The sequence below is a fragment of the Glycine max genome, chromosome 12 (genome assembly GCF_000004515.6).
Source record: "Glycine max cultivar Williams 82 chromosome 12, Glycine_max_v4.0, whole genome shotgun sequence".
NCBI classification, from domain to species: Eukaryota; Viridiplantae; Streptophyta; class Magnoliopsida; order Fabales; family Fabaceae; genus Glycine; species Glycine max.
The window spans coordinates 17,782,362-17,788,612 of record NC_038248.2 but is presented as its reverse complement, the minus strand read 5'-3'; the positions used below and the strand labels follow the sequence as shown (position 1 = coordinate 17,788,612).

Genomic DNA, 6,251 nt, shown 5'->3' with positions numbered 1-6,251 from the left:
TTTTTCTTCTGAAATCATAAGGCAATTTCCATTTTTCATAACTTCTTTCAAATATTGAGATATCGAACAGTCGACAAAGTATCTAAAAGTATCGGTGTCAAATACATATCGGATTAGAATTCATAAAGCAAATTAAAGTATTGTGCTTTTATAGTATCATATCATATGCATGGTCCAGAATGATGGTATCAAAGAACAGTAGACAAAGAATGAAAAAGTCATGAACCTTTGCTATAGACATCAGAAGTGTCGAGAAAAGTGACACCGCTTTCGATGGCGTGGTGGATGAGAGCAATCATATTGTTCTGGCTTTGGAGGACCATAGAATGCAGACATGCCCATGCATCCAAGTCCATGCATAGACACTTCCAACCCTTGTGAACCCAGTTTCATTCTACCCACTTATATTTATTACAAGTTTGAAAAACTATTTTTAGGTACTATTCAGAACTCGAAGTGATACATCATCGTATTACCTGCTTTGAAGGATTTTTATTATTATTATTTTTTTACAGTTTTTACTGGATAAAAAACTTATTTAACTTAAAAAATATTATTTGATAATTTTAATAACTTGCAATATTTTTTAAAATGTTATTTTAAGTAATATTTTTTAAGATATTAGTTTTTAGTTTCTGTCTTTTATTTATTTTTATCCTTATATTACTTTTAATCCTTATAATAAAACACTTTGTACATCAATTACACACATTAATAAAAATAATTAATTTAGTTGATTTTATTGATTTTTTTATAAATATTATTAATGTATCAATTATGTCCTTATTAATAATCATTAACTTGTTACGGGTGATGTGAAAATATTAAACTCCAAGAATATTGAATAAGGACAACTAATGAAAAAAAAGATTAAATGTTTCATAGGAATTTTAAAATGTCCTATTAAAAGGACCATCAATTTCTTTTAAATAGTACCTTATAATAATGATCAGAAGGAGCATTATTTATTTAATTTATGTTTTACCCTAATCAATAACCTTTGACATAAGTGACATATACTTGCGTTTCTTAATCAAATGGTCTTCCACGAAGATTTTCACTACTTTCGATGAAAACAATTTTGTATCAATATCATACTCTGCAAAAAGAAATTGTTTTACCATTTTTGAATAAGGTAGATTTTATATAATTTTATTATATTTTAACCACACAAAATCAACATAATAAAAGTATGAAGTTTACTTAAATGTGTTATTTTTATTTTAAACTTGATTGCATATATTTTTAGATATTAAATAAGATTAACTGTGGAATACATATTAGAAAAAAAATACAATAATTGAAACTAAAGAATATAATTACAATAGTTTATCTATTAATAAGAATTACAATATATTAGAATAACTTAAAAACTAAATTATAAATAACCAAAATATATTTTTGTCAATAAAAAAACTAAATTTAATATAAAAATATTATTTAAATATGTTCATTTATACCATTATACATTTGTCAGTTATTTTTTAATAGATAATGTTATCAAAAATCTTATATTTTGTAAACTAACTTAATAATTTTTAACCATTAGTAATTTTTTAACTTTTAACTAATTTTTTAAATTTTAGTTAACAAATTAGTTTTGCTAAATATAATTAAAGGGAGAAAAGTATAACTAAAATTGTCTTAAGAAATAAGCTAAGATATTGATGTGGGAAAATTGCATGGTATATAAACACTATACTTTGTGCTTCATAATTTATATATGGGTTTATTATCTTTTCGATCTTTAAACTTTTTTGAATTTGTTTTTAGAGGTTTATTTTTTCTAATCCAGTTTTAGTCTTTTAAATGTTTTTTATAGTTATTTTTAATTTTTTTTAACTTTTTTTCGTCCTTAGTTTTAGTCCTTTAAAGGAATTAAAACAAGAAAAAAAAAAGTTAAAAGATTAAAAACAGAAATAAGTAATTTTAGGGCTAAAAACATAAATTCTAAATAATTTAAGGACTAAAAAATAATAAACCGTTTATACATTATATAGACAGATAAAATAGATTAGGTTTGTGATTTTGAGACATTTTTCCATTAGCCCAGAAATAGAGCGTTCTTTTGAGTTTTTTAGGGGTCCTCTAGCTTAGGCTCAACCAATTGGAAGTTCTAAACAGAAGAAACTTGTCTGTGGTTTTCTGGAACTTGGAATGATTCTCTGATGGCAGAGAATGCAATTTGAAGTTTATCAATTGGCTTTCTGGTGAGAGTTTAGCTTAGCAACACAGACAAGTTCCTTCTGAGTGGCTTCTTCAACACAGACTAGCAGGAGCCAGAGCATCTAATAATCTTCTCTTTTCAGAGGACCTTGGAACTTGTTTTAATCATCAATTCATCATATTCCTTCTTTCTTGCAAGACAGCTATTTCTTTTCTTTATCCTTATTCTTCCTACTTCAACAATCAAAACTTTAATAATTCACTACTAGTTCAAGTCTCTCTAATAGACAAGGCCTATCTATAGTTTCTCCTTAATATAAACATTATGAAGTTGCTAGCATCCGCTTGAAAATTCATAGAAGGGTAATATAAAGGAAAGGAACAAATATCAATAACCAATACAACACCATGAACAGAAAAACAAATCTAAGTACAAAATATTTCCTGTTCGAATAGATACAATCATTAGCAGTTTTCAATAGGTACATCCTTTCAACATTATGCAGTAGCTTCCTTGAGCTGCTTTGTGATGCTGCCAAAGTAATAACCATGGTCGAATGCATGCATCAACTCTAAGCCTGTTGGCCCCTCTTCCAACATAAGTTCCTGTACCATATGGACTTCCACCTTTCACTTCCTTCACATTGCCAAACTCATGACTGTATGTAAATCTTATTCCAAATGGAACAAATATCATTCCATGATGAACCAGTGGAGTGATACCAGTAAGCCTGTCATAGATTTCACAATGAATAAACAATATATGCACAGACAATTTATAGACTCTTTACAGTATTATTTTATCAAAAATTAACTATTACAAATGCTAAGTTTGTTGACTTTTATAATAAGTACCTTTACAATTAATCATATCAACAATGATTTATGATTCGTTGATAGTGTATAATGACAGTGTGTTCCAATTAAACTCTTCTACAATTTTCATTCAAATCAGGAAATTGAGAATTAAGAAACTACAATCAGGAAGAGGGTCTTACACTGTAGTCTCTTGTCCACCACCTTGGGAATTGGTGCCGGTGATGATTGCAACAGGTTTGCCTGAAAGCTGTTGTGTTTTACACAGTTCTTTAGTGGAATCTAGAAAAGCATTAAACTGAGCAGCCATCATTCCAAATATTGTTGGGAAGCCAAAGATAAAACCATCAGGCCTCAGGGAGCTGATTGGGGTGAATGATTGGTACAATACTCTTGGGTGGTGCTCTCAGCTTAGCAGGCTCCTCAGTTGGCAGTGTTTCAGGTACCTGCTTATGTGTTCAATGAAGTCAAGGAGACATATCCTTAGAAATATGGTCATAATGAAGGAACATAGCTAACATAATGAGTGAATTCTACTTTGTGAATGTCAGATTGCAAGAACAACGATGACTGAGTTAAAATTTAAAAACCAATAATTAACTGTAACTGTAACTAGAATACTAGATAGAAACTGCAATAACACAAACACATGCCTGCCATAGTATGGCCTCAACACCTTCTACGGAGTTAACCCTTTCCTCCACTTTCTTTTCTAGTCTTTCTATATATGCCCATACATTGAATAGTACCTGCAAAGTAATGGAAATTTTTCATATTTTTGTAAATTATGCTGACAGAAACATACTCCATAGTTCATTTTAGAATAAAATGCAAAGGGTAACGAAGCAAATATTATTGGTGACAATACAGAAGACAGAGGAAATGCAAATTACGATTAAGGAAAGATGACACAAACATCAAGGCTACATACAATTCATCAGTAGATAGTCTTATAAACAGAAAATTAGATATCCTACAATAGGTAAGAACATGATTGCAATATTTGCAAATCACCGTAGAAGGATCCTATATGTAAAATGTTGATGATTTGTCAATCTTTGAAAATTGAAAACCTTTTAAGTAAATTTATTGCTCTAAATTTCATATATATCTAATGGTAACATTCCAAACTTTTACAGCACTTAAATTCATGAATTATCCCGTTTCGTTTATTGGTTGGTCAAAACTTTTACATCACCATAAAAGAAAGACTATATAGCGATAATGAAATTAGTTTACTATGTTACTTACCCAGAAAATGCCCCTCACATAATCTCAGACTTCTATCACAACCATCAATCTTTTTTTCTTATATTTTTTCTGTCACCTTTTCCATTTTATCCACGGTTTGCATGGTTCACTATTTGAACAATCTTCCAGTAATTGTTAATGTGAAAGAAACACATTCCGGTTGACTAAATGTTGAAGATATACTTTTGTAACTGCATAATATTTTATTTTTCAGTTTTTAAAATAGGATTTAGTAAATAAGTTGGTTTCCTATATTTTAGGAGTAAGTCAGCTTTAATGGATTAGCCTAGTCAATAAGTGATTCTATCTTTAAGGAGCAAGTTAATTTTAATATTCTGTATTGCTAATATCTTGTTATCTAATTAGTTTATCTTTTGCTATTTATTGTATCGCTGCTGAGAACAATTTGAATTAGAATAGAATAATTCTATTTCCTCGCATACGTATTGTCTCTCTTCTCTCCTCTGTTTTTTATAATTTCCTCCACAAAACCAACAATTGGTATCAGAGCCTTATTCTTACGGGACCTGTACCATGGAAGGTGAAGCAAGTTTTTCCCACATAACTCTTCCAATCTTTGATGGAGAGAATTATGATCTTTGGGAAGTGAAAATGCAATCCTACATGGAGTCTTTGGATTTGTGGGATGCTGTGGAAGAGGATTATGAAATATATCCGCTGCCTGAAAATCCCACCATGGCCCAAATTAAAAATCACAAGGAAAAAAGATGAAGAAGGCAAAGGCGAGGTCATGTTTGTTCACTGGTGTTTCACAAATGATATTCATCAGAATCATGACTCTTAAATCACCCAAAGCAATTTGGGATTATCTGAAAGAGGAATAGCTGGAGATGATAGAATACGAAGCATGCAAGTGCTGAATTTAAGGAGGGAATTTGAGCTTCAAAGGATGGAAGAGTCAGAGATAATCAAAGAATACTCAAACAAATTGTTGGGTATTGCCAACAAGATAAAGTTGTTGGGAAGTGATTTTGCTGATTCGAGAATTGTAAGAAAATTTTGGTAACGGTGCCGGAGAGGTATGAAGCATCTATAGCTTCATTGGAGAACACAAAGGATCTGTCGAAAATCACATTGGCAGAAGTGCTACATGCCCTGCAAGCTCAAGAGCAGCGAAGGTTGATGAGGCAAGATCGTGTTGTCGAAGGTGCTTTGCCGCCAAACATCATGAAGTTGATGAAAGCAAAAAGATTTTTTCAAGAAGAATCAACCAGCAAGCAGCGAAAATAGTGCAAACAACCAAAACAAAGGTAAGGATAAAAAGAAAAATTATCCACCTTGTCAGCATTGTGGCAAAAAAGGTCATGCACCTTTCAGATGTTGGAGGAGACCAGATGCAAAATGTAACAAGTGCAACCAGATAGGACATGAAGCGGTGATCTGCCCAACAAAAATCACCATGATGAGGGAGCTCAGATTGCTAATCAAGAAGAGAGGACCAACTGTTTGTGGCCACATGCTTCTTGAGTAGTGAATCAAGTGAAAGTTGGTTGATTGATAGTGGTTGTACGAACCACATGACATATGATAAGACTCTATTCAAGGATTTGAAGCCAACTAATGTCTCAAAGGTCAGAATTGGGAATGGTGGCTATATTCTAGTAAAAGGAAAAGGAACTATTGCAATTTCAACGTGTTCAGGTATCAAATTAATATCAGATATTCTTTATGTACCTAAATTGACCAAAACTTGCTAAGTGTAGGTCAGTTGATTAAAAAGGGATTTAAAGTGTCCTTTGAACATCAACATTGCTTTATCTTTGACATTTTTGGCCGGGAAGTTCTAAGGGTTAAAATGAAAGGTAAAAGCTTTTCATTTGATCCAGCAGAGGAGGAGCATACAACCTATTTCACTCAAGTCACACCCACGGAATTCAAGCACAAGAGACTTGGTCATTGTCATCTTGAAAGAATGCTAAACATGAAAAAAAGGAAATATGCAAAAGAAAATTTGAAGAAGTTTCAAATGGAGGAATGCAAATCTGTTAGCACACCAA

The 6,251-nt window shown here is 31.4% G+C and overlaps 1 pseudogene; it reads right to left on the bottom strand.

Moving 5' to 3' along the window:
• Window positions 1–2,664: 2,664 nt before the first annotated feature.
• LOC100801903 (NAD(P)H dehydrogenase (quinone) FQR1-like) overlaps window positions 2,665–6,251 on the bottom strand; it is an 80,135-nt pseudogene continuing 76,548 nt past the window's right edge.